The 17,500-nt window shown below is 41.4% G+C and overlaps 1 protein-coding gene across 2 annotated transcripts in view; it reads right to left on the bottom strand.

The window, feature by feature from the left end:
* The window catches only part of LOC137626005 (acyl-CoA-binding domain-containing protein 5-like), a 366,138-nt gene that overhangs the window by 108,946 nt on the left and 239,692 nt on the right, over window positions 1–17,500 (bottom strand). The gene's annotated exons all lie outside the window — the stretch shown is intronic.

Genomic DNA, 17,500 nt, shown 5'->3' with positions numbered 1-17,500 from the left:
TAATAATAATTCTATACTCCCCCTGATATTCATATCACTTCTTTTCTAGAAGTTTGGTTTATTGACATTCACCCATAAAAGTTTAAAAATATCTTTTCTCCTTTCATTTCAATAGACACAAGCCTCTAATAAAACAATGAGGCACACCAGAATTTTATTATTATTATTATTATTATTATTATTATTATTATTATTATTATTTTTAATATTATTATTATTAGCTAAGCTACAAGCCTAGTTGGAAAAGAAGGATGCTATAAGACCAAGGTCACCAACAGGGAAAAATAGCCCAGTGAGAAAAGGAAATAAATAAACTACAAGAGAAGTAATAAACAATTAAGACAAAATATTTCAAAAACAGTAACAGCATTAAAATATATCTTTCATGTATAAACTACAAAAAGAGACTTATGTCAGTCTGTTCAACATAAAAATGTACTCTTGAAGTTTCACCAATTCAACTACCTGATTAGGAAGATCACAGATTGGTCACAGCTGGAGTAAAACTTCTAGAATACTGTGTAGTATTGAGCCTTTTGATAGTGAAGGCAGGACTACAGTATTAAAATTAACTGTATACCTAGTTAAAAAAACATTATCAATGTTGAGATCCAGTTGTTGAGGACCCACTGTCCTCGAAATAAATCATACTTTGAATTTTTTTTTTAGTTCAACTTCATGCCCCATAATTTGTAACCAGACATCTTACATTAAGGAGATGAAACTGATGCAAAGAGAGTAGCACCATCTGCATAAGCTATGAGCGTGTTTTTAAGACCAAACCACATGTCATTTGTATATATTATGAAATGTAATGGGACAAGAACACTACCATTAGGAACACCAGATATCACATTCCCATACTCACTATGGTACCCATCTACAACAACTCATTGCAATCTATTACTTAAAAATTCAATAATGATGCTAAGAAAAGACCCACGCACTCCCAACTATACAGGGTTTCAAATTAAATCAAGGACCTCATGATTAGAATGGTCAAAGGTAACAATAAAATCATAGCCAACCATATGAAATTCCTGATCACAATGAAGGGATTTCTATACAGCACTAGAGATTGTAAGAAGGGCATCCCATACTCCAAGGCCTTTACGAAAGCCAAACTGCAAACTAGGGCACAGATTACCATCAGCAAACTTATTTAGACATTTTGCCAAAAGACCTTAAAAAACATCAGATAACATAGGAGTTATGGAAATTGGGTGGTAATCAGCAGGACTTAAGCTAACACAAACACATTTACGTAATGTAGTAGCATTACCAATACTCCTATGAGTGCTAAAAGAACCACTTCTCGCTAACTTGCAGAAATAATCGATAACTTAGGAACTAAGAAATCAGTGGTCTTCATAAAAAACTAAAAAAAACATCCCATTGGTTCTACACTCCATACGCATTAAGGTTCATTCAAAGAGCTATAATTTCATGACCAATTGATTGATTGATTGATTTGAGGTTTTCTGGCATCCTGACATCTAAGGTCATTGACGCCAATATCGTTAATTGTAAATATAAAAATAAATATTCATTTAAAACCATAAATGCAAAGATGTCATTTTAAAAGTTAAATATCTTCCAGAAGACCTGCTTCTGAAATAAAGCTAAAAATACCAATAGCTTGTTAATACACATCATGTCCAAGAATCTTGGCAAGGATGAACCTGCCATCCTAACCTCGAGCCTCAAACAGATATCTATCTCTTTCACTACTATGTGTGGGGCATTTGGTCACTAAATGCCTCACTGTCAATGGTACCAAACAGTCGTTGCAATATGGTTGATGTTGGCCAGCCAGCAAAAACTCATGTGTCATACGAGAGTGACCAATACGGAGACGACAACGAGTAGTCTCCCACTTAAGGGGCATCCCGTTATACCTACCTCCAAGGGGACATAACATTTCTTATTTCTCTCATCTTATTTTCAAGTAAGCTATTCCAATGCGGTTGCCAGTTATTATAAATAAAATTCTTAATTGTAGGTAAAAAATCCTTATTGGGAATGGGATACCTTCTTGGTAGCAACTCAGCTGCAGCATTCTTGGCCAGTGAATCTGCCTTCTCATTTCCAGACACACCGACATGTGCCAGAACCCAGGAAAATCAAGCTGCTATACCTTTCATACAAATAATCAAATACCACTCTAAAATCTTTGAAACTAGAGGATTATTGGAATTAAAAACTTTGAAAGCTTGTAGGACATTTCTTGCATCATTTAAAATGGTAAAATTGCCCTCGTCTTGTAATGGTATTTCCTCAATAGTGGTTAGTAGGCCATATAGTTTGGCAGTAAATATAAAGGATGCTAGAGGAAGTGCACCTCAAGAATTAAGAGCACTACTATATACTCCAAATCCAATGCCAGCATCATATTAGGAGCCATCAGTATATATCAAAGTTGATTCCCTGTTTTCTTCACATGTTTCATAAAGAGCAACCTGGCTTCAGAGTCAGTCATATTCTTTCTTATACCAATAAAATATTTACAAAAAGATATATCTGGTAATTTCCATGGAGGGGTTGATGATATCCTACATGGGAGCACTTTATTTCTACCTATATCTAAACATTCCACCAAGGTTGAGGAGATTTTGGGTGCAACTCAAAATATCTTGATGCCTTAAAAGATTTGCAGTCTGACAGGCTAAAGAATTATTAATTCTTTGTAACCTAAACCAATACCGAACAATAGAAGACTTCCGGTAAAGGTCTAAAGGTAATTCTTCAGCGTCAATAATGATGCTTGGGAAAGTCGAAGTTCTAAAGGTTCCTGTAGACAATCTGATACCAGCATGGTGTATGGAATTTAAAACCTTTAGTCGGCATGGGGTGGCCGAAAAGTATATTTCACACCCATAACTAAGTTTTGAAAAAAATAATTTCAAAAGAGTTTTATGGTCTGCCCCCCATAATATATGGGACAAAACTTTTAAAAAGATTCAGAGCCTCAAGACGTTTCAGTTTAAAAGCTTTGAAGTGAGGAGTGCATGTAAGTCTACAATCGGAGAACAACCCTAGAAATATAGCTTCCCTTACACAGGGGTTACGTTGACCTTTGATGTACATATCCGGGTCTGAATGTACTCCTCGAACAAAACAGAAATGGACAACAATAGTTTTACTTGTCATAAACTTGAATCCATTCATATCACCCCATTGATTTATTTTGTTGATTGAGAGTTGTAATTTTCACTCAACCATAGCCATTCTAGCTCCAGCAAGTGATATAGAGAGATCATCTACAAATAGTGTAGAGAGAATATCTTTAGGAATGACCAAGAATAACCCATTTATGTCCAGTGCAAATAGTGACACTTCAGCACACTACCCTGAGGAACTTCCTCTTCCTAACATTTCCTCTCTGGCAAAGTTTCACCTACGCTAACTTGAAAAAATCTATGTGAAATAAATGCTTGAATGAACAATGATAGCTCTCCTCTCAGTCCTAGATTACACTGGTTTACAAAGAAATTGAGGCAAGCACAAAAATACCTGTTTTTACCCAATTTGGGGGTGCTGAATTGAAATTTGAAATCCGTTTTTACTCATCACCTCTAGTTTCTGTTAGATATGCATAGTGTGCATTTTGTGCATATACGGTACATAAAGGCGTATATGCATTCAGGGTTAATTCTAATATTGTGAGACTTATGGCTTATTTTTTAGTTATTATGCACTAAATGTAAGTGATTGCATTACATTATATATATAATTATATATGAAGACGGATTTTGGCAGTTAGGGCAGCAGGTCTCAATCCACACTCAGTAGTGCTCTGGCAGTCATTGGAAGAGGTTGTCTCGCAGGTGGCGCAGGAGGTTGGTGTCCTTCAACTATCGTGTTACACATCTTTTGTGTAGCTAAATATTAGTATTACATTTTCCAATGCACATTTCATTGCCTTGCTTATGATTTAGTTTTACTTTGATATATTTTCAGATTCTCTAATGGCTTCAAGCATGTCAAAACATCAAGGATGCCTCAACAAGGCCAATTCTTTCTGCTACGTGTGTGGGGACTTCACAACAGTTACACAGCGTCGAACCATCACTTCCCTCCTCAGAACTGCCTACTTTCACTATTTTGACTGTAAAAATGGTGATCAGGACAAGTCTTGGGCTCCACACATCTGTTGTAAACCCTGCTACAATGGACTACCTGCATGGTTTTATGGCAAGAAAGCGGCTTTCAACTTGGCAGTCCCGATGGTTTGGAGAGAGAGCCACGAAGCCACGCAGATGATTGTTATTTTTGTTTAACTAATATAACTGGTTTCAATGCATCTTCTAGGAAAAAGATCAAATATCCCAACCTTCCATCTGCTATGAGACCCGTTCCCCATTCAGATGATCTTCCTGTACCCACACCTCCAGTAAATAAGGATCTTCTTTCCTCATCAGATGAAGAAATGCCTTCAAGGGAGGATTCTGCCGAGTCAATATCTTTGGAAGATATTGAGTCTACATATTCAGGAACAAGTGGCAACGAGCCACACTGAATCACGCAAGAAGACCTGAATGATCTTGCTCGTGATTTGTATCTGTCTAAACAGCAGTCAGAGCTCTTGGCTTCTCGGCTTAAACAGTGGAACCTAGTCGAGGAAGATGTAAGGATCACCAGTTTCAGGAATCAGAACAAAGACCTTGCTTCCTTTTTCGAGATGGAAAACAAGTTGTGCTACTGCACAAACATACCTGGCTTGTTCACGTCCCTTGGTTTGCCACATAATCCTTCAGACTGGCGTCTTTTCATAGACTCTTCCAAGCGAAGTCTCAAGGCTGTGCTTCTGCACAACGGAAATAAATATCCCAGCATTCCCATTGCACACTCTGTCCATCTAAAGGAGTCCTATGACAATAAGGAGCTTCTTTTAGAAGCTATTAAGTACAGCGAGTACCAATGGAGTCTGTGTGGGGACCTCAAGGTTATTGGTCTTCTTATGGGTATGCAAGCGGGCTTCACAAAGTACTGTTGTTTTCTCTGTCTCTGGGATAGTTGGGCTGTATCCCAGCATTACAAGCAGAAAGACTGGGGGTCTAGAATTACTTTTGTTCCTGGCGAACACAGCGTCAAGGGGAATCCTCTGGTGGACATGAATAAGGTGGTTCCTCCTCTTCACATCAAGCTTGGTTTGATGAAGAATTTCGTGAAATCGTTGGACAAAAATGGTGCTGCCTTCCAACACTTGTCTACTGTGTTCCCAGGTATTAGTGCTGCTAAGCTCAAAGAGGGCATCTTTGTCGGACCTCAGATCCGAGAAGTGCTGAAGAATACTGATTTTGAGGAGCTTCTTAACTTAAAGGAACTGAGAGCATGGGAAGCATTCAAGTCAGTCTATAGTGGCTTCCTTGGTAACACATGCGTACCAGATTACCAAGCCTGTATTGAAAAGTTGCAAAAGTTTTACGAGGATATGGGGTGCAGAATTTCACTCAAGATTCATTTTCTCCATTCCCACCTCAACTTCTTCCCGCCAAACCTTGGAGCAGTGAGTGATGAGCATGGAGAATGATTCCACCAAGACATTACGAAGATGGAGAGCAACCATCAAGGCAAATGGAACCCCGGCATGATGGGAGACTTCTGCTGGATGCTCTTGCGTGACATCCCGGAGGCAAAATACACCAGATCTTCTAAGAAAACACACTTTTGACTGTCTGTGGTAGTATGAATTGTGTAATTGTGTCATCCAAGTATATTGATTCAATCAGTGTTCTTTATCTATCTTGTTTTATCTGTTATAAGCTGCTGCAACTCTTAAAATGTACACATATATTCTCTGTTTATACTAAAATGAGACTATTTAAAAGCCAGAAAACTAGAGGTGATAGAGCAAAACTATTTCTAAATTTGAATTCAGCACACCCAAATTAGCAAAAAACACCTATCCCAATTCTTGCCTCAGACCAAAATTTTTTTTGGGTAAACCAGTGAATTATGAATGGTTTTAAGTATACCATATCTCCATGTATCATATGCCTACACGAGGTCAAAAAATACTGTTATATGGTGCTGTTTGGAAGAAAAGGCTTCAAAAATGGAGGACTCTAGTCGTATCAACACATCTGTCGTTGAATGCATTTTCCTAAATCCAAACTGGATAGTTGATAAAATACCTTTCTTCTCCAGGTACCACACCAGTCTTGCATTGACCATCTTCTCCATGATCTTACATAAACAACATGTCAATGCAAGATAGGTAGTTTGCTGCTAAGAAATTATCCTTAACAGGATTTAAAAATGCTAAAATATTGGCTAGTTCCCAAACACTTGAATAACTATGGTCATGCCATATTCTATTAATAATGCTTAAAATAAATAACTTTGTAATAACATATACATCTTTAGTCATTGAATATGGAATTCAATCGGGTCCAGGGGCTGTATCATTACAAGTAGCAAGTTCAGAATCAAATTCTCTTTCAGTAAAAATAAGAATTGTATTACTGCTGTACTCGTTTCCTGTTGCAAAATTTGAAAGTTTCTTTTCTTCAATGTTCCTATACTGGTGACCAGGGGCTGCTACACATTTGCATGAAACATTTGAGAAATGATCAGCCAGTGCATTGCTAACCTCAGATGCTCAAGTCACATAACGACCAATCACCTTCAACTCTTGTGGTGGGTTGGGGGTGAATTTGCCTGCTATCATTTTTACTTTCCTCCAAACAAAAGATGGTGGTGTTCTACTGTTAGTGGGAGAAAAGACACCCATGACTGGCGCCTAGTTTATTTCATGGCACGAAAGAACTGTGCTCTACATTTCTTGTAAATAATTAAATTCTCCTAAGTACGGCATCTGCGCAATAGTGCTAGAGATCTTCTTGTAGCTCTGTGCAGGGCTGTTAGTTCTGAAGACCACCAAGGGACTGGTCGTCGTTTGAATAACCCTGTTGTTTTTGCAACTGAAATATTCCTACTGTATGGAGAGTTCAATTCAGTAAGTCTATGGCATCATCAAAACTTTTAAACTGTTGTGCATCCGCTTAAATTTCGCTTAGCTCACGAAATCTATCCCAGTCCACCTTGTCAAGATTCGATCGTGGCGATCTCTGTAAAAGTGGACCATTGTTGGTGTTTATAATGATTTCTGCGAGTAACCTTATGTCATCCCCTAGAAAGGGAACAAAAAAAGGCTGTGCTGGACTTAAAAATACAATAGTTTCTCCCTTGTTTGAGGTTGAAACATGACGCGCAAGTCCTGAAGGGCTTGGCCTCACAAACCTACGTAAGCTTTGCCGTGCCCAAAAACCAGAATGTAGGCAATAACCCCAAAGATTTATAACCAATGAGCAGTTTCTTCCTTGTAGAGCTTGAAACCATGAAGCACAGGTCCTGAAGGGCCTAGCCTCATGAAGCTCCACGAGCTTTGTTGTGTACCACAGGCACAAGGGAGGTAATAACCGCAAAAAGTCATACCCTACGGGCAGCAGTTGAGCTTTGTTGTGTCCAACATGCACAATGTCGACAATAACCACAAAGTTATAGCCTAAAAGACTTGTCAATAGGAGTGGCTATGACCACAAGCGGTCAGCAGGCATCACCTTCTGAGGCAAAGACCACGAAAGGAAATTGCTCATAAGACTCGTTTTGTACCCTGAGGGAATATTGGTGATGAGCTGGAACTGCAAGCAGTCACCTAAATCCTTTGTTGCTAAGCTCTGAAAGCTTTGCTCCAAAGAGCACGAGCGGGGCATGGACAAATCCAATTCCCGCCAGAGGAAACCCCTGGAGGGGAAACCACTCAGATTAAGGCAGTCTCTCCAGCGGGCTGAAAAGGCAACCAACCACTGTTGTCGTTATCGGCAATTCTCCTCGCAATCGGAAAGATTGCTGCACAGAGGCTGGTGAAGGGTAGCTCTCCCTTGGTAGGGAAAGTTGCCAAACACCTGGTGGAGTTTAACTATCCCAAGGAAGGGGAGGTTGACCAATACATTTAAGCGGACCTCTGGGCAGCACTCTCTGTTTCCTGTCAACAAGCTGTGTTCAAGATGAGGGTAGTCCACACTCAAGATAAGTCCAAGTCAACATCTGAAAAGAAAAAGAAATTTTCTCAACTTCAGGCCAGTTACTTTTAATCGCAAGCCGGTTTAAAGGTTTTGACGGGAGATCAAGACTAGGTCTTATTTCTATCAAATCGAAATAAAAAGTGACAGTAGCTTACTAGTGCTGATGTGAGCGGGGTGGTTGGTCTAACCCCCTAGCCTCTTCTGCTAACTAGCGGAGGGTAGTGATACCTCGCAAAAGCATTAACGGCTAGTTTCAGCTATCCCCGAAAGAATAATCCTTTGTAATAAGTGTAATGTTTGTATATAATGCCAGAGCAAACTAGTAATAAGGAGCTCAGATGAGAGCCTTGTTTGAGAAACCAAAGTTTCTGAGAATAAAAGAATATCATACCGTCTGGACACAACTGTAAGGTCTTTAATATTTGGCATGCAGCCCATGAATACTGCATTGCAAAAAGCAAAGTATTGGTGTGCCATGGCTCTATGTTATTTCAGTCTCACAGCCAAAACTATTCCCTATCCTCTTGACATCACAAGACAGTGTGGAGGAGAGTGGACATGTATTTGATCCTCAAGTGAGTATAGAAATAACAAATTCTATTATCAAAATTTTGTTCTTATCTGTGAACCTTTCCTGATTATTCATGCTGCTGACTTCCACAATCTGATGGAGGTGGGATATAAGTAAAGAAAAGAGATAGGTCTATTGTAGAACCAAAATATTATAAAACAGTAAAACTCTAGACTCAAAAGGTCTAGATTAGGCGTAACAAAACCTCTCACAAAAGGGTTATAACGAAGGAAAAATTACAAATTTGAAAGTAATTTCTATTTTTTCTAACGATACAAACCTGGAGCGATTTATAGGGCATATTACTTTAGGCATAGCTGAAATACAAGCCAAAAGAATTTTAGTGAGGGGTAACCACCCCAACCACTAGTTAGCGGGAGGGGTAGGAGGGGTACCCAACTATCACGCTCACTCACACACCTGGGCTGAGCACCAACTTTGCTTGCAAGCGGGACTTTCTAGGGGGATAGGTGCTAGCAGGCCAATCTGTATAAATAGCTTCAGGTTTGTATCGTTAGGAAAAATACAACTTTCAAATTTGTCATTCGTTCCATCACTCTAAACAGACCTTAGCTATTTATAGGGGATGACTTACCTCTTAGGAGAGTGGAAGTCCATACCAACTGGTTCTGGGCATTTGACCCGGAGTTCTCTCCATACAATAAAGATCGTAATTGGTAGGAACCCTTACACATCACTAAAAATATCGTGCATAGCATGATTAGTGGCCTCTGCAAGCTGTGCTCGTGATACTAGCAATGTGACTGAATTAGTTATGAGTTCTCTGAGTTAGGAACCTTTGAGAGTACCATAGCCTTTACCCAATCCCCCCTCACAAGAGGTACTGTACTGGGGATGCAACAAGTATTACTTCTATACTAGGTTACACAAGGGAAATGGTTCTACCTGTAGGTAGCAGAGGCCAGCTTTGCAGAGTACCCTTGGAGCTGTTACCCCACAGGGTAGAAGATGAAAGAAACAACGAGCCAGCAGTCATTCATCCAAAACTTAACCATGATTAAACACTACCCTCCTACATCTGCTACTTCTCCATCAAGGAGCCTGAGATTTATAACCATTTATTGTGCCACCACCAAAGGATACATGAAGAACGTCACCATGTTACTGTGGGTCACGTCTTGCAGGAAGTGGGTGGTGAAGGTTGTTTGACGCTTCTACATGCCTGCTGACGTGGCCTGCATCACAGAATAGTCTTATAAAATGCTAGGGCGTACTCCTGCTCTTAATGTTAAGAGCTCTCGGTCTCCTCTATAAGGAGAAGAATCAGGATTCAATGCTTGATCCACGACATTGCGAATCCGAGCTGAGAACGTGTTTTCAGTGATCCCTCTCTTGACCTTTACCGAGCTGACAACAGTGCTGACCCTCGAAGGCAAGCTTTTGTAGTTTTCCTGAAGTAGGGCCTCCAGTTTCTCTCAGGCATGGTAACCGCTGATCTAAACCATTGGTCCTGCAGCGAAATACTCCCAGAACGATGGGTTCAGTTTCTGGAATCTGAGCTGCCAGAAATGAGGTCAAATATTACCTAGCTCATCGCCGTCCATGAGAGGCGTTAAGGGCAGCCCGTGGGGCTCACTAACTCTTTTCGCTGAAGCCAATTTGAGCGGGACACCTGTCACCGAGGTCAGGTGAACATCTGCTGCTTGGCATCCTGGGTCGTAGGTGGAACCCTTTGGGACGTATGATGTGAACCCTGCCACGTGGAGACCTCCCTTCTGACTAAGGGCCAGTCGACTCGAAAACACCATGTGAAGAGGGACGATGCTGATGTGGTGGAAAGGTTCCTTTCAGTCTGAAGTCGAGGCTTAAGGACTGCGAGAATGCTTTTCTCCTAAAGGTTAATGAAGAATTCCTTTAATGCTGGGCTAGTGGGATCGAAGGGAGGGATAACCCTTCTATGATACCAACTACAGTCCACATGGAATGGACAGCCGAAGCCAAAGATATATGTCGGTATCCAGACATCTTCTTTGCAACTTGTTGCGGAAAGGACTCTCCGGGAGAGGAGGAGTGTGAAGTTATAGCGAAGATACAGCTTTGTGAAAGGTGTTCACATGTGGCTGCTAAAGTACTTGAGGGAGATCTCTTGCCATCGGGAGTTGGAGATGAGTGTCAATGGTCATGACAAGTCTGTTGGGCAAGACGGGGGATGGATAAATCTGATTCCCACTGGGGGATTTTCCCGGAGGGAAGACCAACCAGGAAAAAAGGAGGCAGTTTCTCTGGCAGATGGGAAAGGAAACCACCGTCTGTTGCCACTGTCGGCGATCCTTCCTGCAAGCAGGAAGGATAAAGGATACTACCCAGTGGCTGGTGGAGGGACTACTCCCTTGGCAGGGAAGTAGGTGAATACCTTTCTTCACTTGAGGAATTCTCCTAAGGGGAGACCTACCAGTGAAGGAAGTCTTTCCGCGGACAGGAAAAACACTATTAACATCTGCTGCCGTAGTCAATGATTCTCTCCACAAGCAGGAGGATTGTTGATCAGTGGTCAGAGGGACTCTCCTCAGAAAGGATACTTCCAGCACCTAGAGGCAATTTGCTGCACTGGCTGTCTCCCATTCCCAAGTTCTAGTTCAAGTTGAAGGTCAATATTGAGCATTGCCTGAGAAATGAGCCGAAGCTCAAATCTGAGTTTTCCTCGGAGGGGGTTGGTACCGTTTGTCCGTAGAAGTCTAGCCTCATCTCAAGGAGGTTTAAAAGACAGTACCATTTGGACCAGAGCCCAGAGGCCGAGTGATACAGCATGCCCCCCACCCCCCCCCCGCCGTTTTCTCTTGATATATCTGGAGGGAGTGTCCAGTCTAGAGAGGAGCCAAGGTGGTCAACTCCTTGGTGGAGATTCCCATTTGTGAATCGTCTTCTCAGGTACGTCTCTTGCCCGCGTCTCCTAGAGATCTGAGCTAGTGTCCCAAAAGAGGTTGGGTTCAAAGGAATACATTGTAGGCTTTATGTACCCGAAAGAAATGATGACTTCAGAGAAGTAACTTCTGCTAGCTGAAAGTGCATCTCGAAGATGAAAGAAACTCCTGTCATCCTCCTCCAAGGATCACAACGATCTACATAAAATCTTTAGCACAACGACGACAAATACAAGGGTATCTGTCTCGGATAAGGGGCCAGGATATCTCTCATGATTTACTCCACTGCAAGCAACTCTTGAGTAGCAGGCGTTTGCCAAACTGAGAGCGATTCTCGCGTAGCAGGTGATTTACAAGAGGTTGAACGAGCAGGCAATTATCGAACTGCAAGCGATTCTCGCATAGCAGGCGATTTACGAAAGGTTGAACTAGTCGTCAGCTGTACACGATGGCTAGGCGATCTACGAGCTGACAGGACAGTGGGCATTCTCACTCTGAAGGTCGATAGTGAACCCGACAAGTAGGTGAACATCATGCATATGCCTGACGAGACGGAGAATGCTCCGATGAACTGCTGCTGGAAGCTCCGGAGGAGAAATGTGACCCTCGTGAGGTAACACATACTCAGGAGGAGATCAAGAACGATCCCTTGCAGGCGACAAACGAACCGAAGTTCGTTGAGGAAAGGCTGATGACAGAGCGGTCTGAAACCAAGAGAGGCAGACGGGGCAGGTTCCTCTGAAGAGGAAGGCTGCGGATGCGATTCATGTACTGATGGAAGCGTCGAGGATTCAAGCTCTGCCAGACAATATAGCTGTTGAGCAGGTGATGGTTGGCCAAAAGCCTAGAGTGACGGAGAATGTCGAGACGTCTCTTGGCCGAAGGAGCAGTAGCACCCTGAAGGTGAAGCGGAGGACGGACACATTGGTGATTGCCGACGTGACGAACGATGACTCGATAAGAGGGAAAGTATCCCCTCGTTGATGAGCAATACCACGATAATGCGGGATTGATCGTCACCGCTGCATGAGAGGCAGGTCGGTGTGTTGACGATCCTCGAGTAGGCTACTCAGGCATAGCTGGGCATAAAGGATGATCAATGAGAGATGATTCATGTTGAACTGATTCACGAACAGGTGGGCTAATGCGTTCCAAAGGAGCAACGCGATGGTTTGGGAACACTCTGAGTTATGGCTGAACGTTGGTTTTTTGAGTGACGGATGAGCGATTCCCGAGACGGAGCCGGCATTGATCAGCAACCGATGGATCAGTAAGTTGACCATCAGCAGGTCTCCGAAGAGGAGTCTCTATAAGCGCCCCTTCACTAGAAAAGCAAACCTACGCAGGAGAGACAGAGATGATGAAGGGAACTTTCCCTCGCAAGGGAGAAACAGAGCCCGACACCTGGGGAGGAAAACTCTCCCTTAAAAAGTTAAGAAATCCAACCCCCAGAGGTGGACCTCCAGGCAGTGCTCTAAGCTTTACAACAACAAGCCTTGTTCAATTTGAAGGTCTGCATCGAGCATACCTAAGAAAACTTAGCCAGAGCTAGTTCCTAAAGGTTAGCATATTGATCACGAGCTGCCACAGGCACTGGAGAACAAGAAAGTGATGGCACAGTGACAGCAGATTCCCCCAGAACAAAAGGCACTGCTCTTCTACGTTGGCTATCATAGCCTAACGAAGAAAAACGGCAAAGCTAACCAAGGAAAAATAAAACAAATTATGTAACAAAAAACTCCCCCAGGAGGATCACCTAGTCCGCGGGCGGGGAAGGTGTCCACCAAGAGAACAGACAAAAGTTGAGGACTGCGCACTCCCTTCCCGGTCGACATCGACAAGAGAAGGAGAGCAGCAGAGTAAAAACTGTAACAAAACCAGAATTACAATTAATTATTTAAGCTGAAAAAATTAACTACTCGAGGGAACCACAAACCCTTCGGCGGGAAGGATGTTCCCCGCGGAGACGAAGCTGAAAAGTTAAATTACAACAGTTATAGTATTACTTAAATAATGAAGAAAACCATTCGGAAGCGCAAACTAACCCGCAAATGGGAGAGGTGTTACCCCCGCGGAGAATTCTGCCAACCGCCAACAAGTGAGTGGCGATGACCTTCAGAAAGAGCAAGAATGAAGTCAAGCTCTGAAAGGGCCGCACTTCCTTCGCCCAGCAGATTTCTTCTAAGAACACGTAGAGGGGAAGCAGCAATAACAGCTGAATATAAGAGATCAAAACGATGACGACCCCTACAGAGGCAGCTGGGTTGCATGGAAGGCCATCTACCAACAGGATGACCGATGTCCAAGGAAGAAAGGTGGGAAGGGAAGGTTCTCTGTCCTTGAGAAAACCTACAACATATATAAAAAACACATTAAGCATGCTTTCATATATACTTAAGTTAAAAAGGCAAAGATTAATGGCAGTCCAAAAAAGGCGAGGAGGAAGAGCGGAAACAACCGCTCTCTGTCCGAGCCAAAAGTAAAGTAAAGGACAGACACAGAGGGGTAGCTAGCGGGATGGGTAGTTATCCCTTGTTAAATTCTAACACCTCATCCTTATTTAACAAACAAAAGGAAGAGAAATAAGATAGAATAGTGTGCCTGAGTGTACCCTCAAGCAAGAGAACTCTAACCAAAGAGAGGAGAAGACGATGGTACAGAGGCTATGGCAATACCCAAAACTAGAGAACGACGGTTTGATTTTGGAGTGTCCTTCTCCTAGAAGAGCTGAATACATAGCTAAAATCTCCCTTTAACCTTTACCAAGAGGAAAGTGGCCACTGAACAATCACAGTGCAGTAGTTAACCCCTTGGGTGAAAAAGAATTGTTTGGTAATCTCATTGATGTCAGGTATATGAGGCCAGAGGAGATTATGTTAACAATTGGCCAGACTATACGGTGTATGTGTAGGCAAGGGGTAAATGAACCGTAACCAGAGAGGAAGATCCAATTTAGTACAATCTGGCCATTCAAAGGGCCCCATAACTCTAGCAGTATCTAAACGGGTGGCTGGTGCCCTGGCAAACTTACTACCTATGGCGGGCTTTTAACAGTTTACCTCCAGATAGTCTCTCCAGCTCATAGGTAACTTTTTTCTCGTGTACCTTAGTATATTTCACACTCATAACTAATTTTTTTTTAAAAATGAGGGCCTTATATAGCTTTAAAATAGTTTTGCAGTCTGTAAAAGATACAGAGCCAGAAGAAATTTAGCTTTTAATGCCTTTAAGTGAGGAACCCATGTAAGCCTGCAATCAAATATCAAACCTATAAATCTAGCTTTATTTACACATGGAATCCATTGACATTTGATGTATATATCCAGCTGTAGGTGTACTCCCCGAATACGACAATCATGGACAACAGTAGTTTTGCTTGCTGCAAATTTAACCCCATTCACATCAACCTACTGAATAATTTTGTCAATAGAGAATTGCAATTTTCTCTCAACCATTCCCATTCTTGCTCCACCAAATGATATGGAGAGATCATCTACAAATAGTATTGAGAGAATATCTTAGGGAATGACGGAGGATATCCCATTAATAGCTAGTGCAAATAGAGTAACACTTAGCACACTACCCTGGGGAACTCCTTATCCTGATATTTCCTCTGTGATAAAGCTTCCCCTACTCTCACTTTAAAAAATCTACGAGAAATAAATGATTGGAAGAACAATGGTAGCTCTCCTCCTAAACCCAAATTATGAATGGTTTTAAGTATACTATATCTCCATGCAGTGTCATATGCCTTTTCAAGGTAAAAAAAGACCATTACATGGAGCTCTTTGGAAGCAGAGGCTTCTCAAATTGAGGACTCAAGTTGTATCAACACATCAGTTGATGAATGGATTTTTCTAAATTCACACTGGATAGGTGATAAAATACCTTTCTTTTCCAGGTACCACATCAGTCTTGCATTGACCATCTTCTCCATGATCTTACATAAGCAATATGTCAATGCATTCGGTTGATAGTTTACTGCAAAAAAATTATCCTTACCCGGTTTTAAAAAGGAAAAATTAATGGCTAGTTCACAAACACTTGGATAACTATGACCATGCCATATTCTATTAATAATGTCTCAAATAAATAACTTTGTATTACCAGGTACATGTTTAATCATTGCATATGGAATTCCATCGAGTCCAGAGGCTGTATCGTTACAACCAGAAAGAGCAGAATCAAATTCTCTTTAAGTAAAAGTAGAATTGTATGACTCCTCCCTTCCTCTTGCAAAATTTAGAACTTTCTTTTCTTCAATATCCCTATACTGGTGACCAGGGGCTGCTACACACTTGCATGATACACTTAGAAATAATCAGCCCGGGCATTAATCACCTTAGTTGCTCCAGTCACATAATGAATATTCACCTTCAACACTGGTGGTGGGTTGGGTGTGAATTTTCCTGCTATCTCTTTTACTTTCCTCCACACAGAGGATGACGGTGTTCTACTGTTGATAGAGGAAACAAAAGAAACCCATGAATGGCACCTAGCTTCTTTCTTACATGCAATTAAACTCTTCTCAGTACGGCGTCTGCGCAATCAAGTTAAGAGATCTTCTTGTGGCTCTGTGCATGACGGTTCGTACTAAAGACCACCAAGGGACTTATCCTCGTTTCAATAACCCTGTTGTTTTAAGAATTGAACAGACTCCTGCTGTATGAAGAGTTCCAATCAGTAAGTCTATGGCATCATCAATATTTTCAATCGGTTCTCCATCCCCTTCAATTTCGCTTAACTCATGAAATTTATCCCAGTCCATCTTGTCAAGATTCCATCATGGCGATCTCTGTAAAGGTGGACCATTGTTGGTGTTTATAATGATTGGTGCATGAACACTAGTATGCCAATCATCTAATGTCCTCCAATCGAAATCGAGAAGGCAATTAGAGCTTACGATTGATAGGTCAATACATGACAAGGTACCAGTCTGAACATGAAAGTGTGTGGGCTTTCCTGTATTAAAGAGTCCCACATTTTAATTTTCCACAATTGACGACATATTTCCCCTCGTGTTTGCTAAAACATCACCCCACAAAGGATGTCTACCATTCAAATCTCAAAGTAAAAGAAAAGGTTGAGGGAGTTGCTGAGTCACCTCTACTAAGTTATATAAAATGTTATCATTTGGAGGCCAGTACAGAGAACAAATTGTATATTTTCTCCTTATATCAATCTGTACAACCACTGCCTGCAGAGGTGTAAAAATAGATAAAGATGTTTGGGAAAATCTTGACGAATGTATATGAGACTTCCACCAGGCTCCCTACTCGGTGATCATATGGTGTCCTATAACTAATATATTCATGAGGATAAGGAGTATTATGATCAAGTTTGTTTTCCTGTAGACATAATTATGGGGGAATGCTCATGAATGAGGAGCTAAAGTTTTTATATTTGGCCCTTGAACCCTGGCAATTCCATTGCAAAATGGAGGAAATAACTATGGTTTATATTTTGGTAGACTCCTTGGATGAAGTCTTCCCATTAGCAGTTTTTTATCTAACTCTATTTCCAAGTGGTTTTATTGAAGAGGGTCTTGATAGATTGGGTTTTGTATTTATATTGGGTTTTGTATTTATCTTTTTGTCTTTTTATCTAATTGTTGAGGGAGATGGTGGACCTCAACTTGAATTTCCATTTTATTTAAATTGACTTCCAGATGATCAGAAACATCACCAGACAAAACATAATATCTATTTGATGTCATAATTTTGGTATTTCTTATGGAAGGGGACGGAGGGAAGAGATGGAGGCCTCTCTCTTTTCAGATAAATAAATGGTGAGCTACCAGGTTTTTGCACATTCCCCACTACAGATTCACCTGGTAATTTGGTTTCGAGTGGAATCTCCATCAAATCACGCAAGGACATGGCCTAAGAGAGGTTAGTACTATTGTTGGTAATGGGGGACGAATGTTGTACAAAAGTGGGCAATACGCCAGTTTCAGTATACCGTGGCAGAGCCTAAGATGGTAATATGCTTACCTCGTCATACAGCACTTTATCATT

The sequence above is a fragment of the Palaemon carinicauda genome, chromosome 2 (assembly GCF_036898095.1).
Source record: "Palaemon carinicauda isolate YSFRI2023 chromosome 2, ASM3689809v2, whole genome shotgun sequence".
Taxonomy (NCBI): Eukaryota; Metazoa; Arthropoda; class Malacostraca; order Decapoda; family Palaemonidae; genus Palaemon; species Palaemon carinicauda.
Note: the sequence above shows the minus strand (reverse complement) of the source record. Positions and strands in the feature narration are given on the sequence as shown.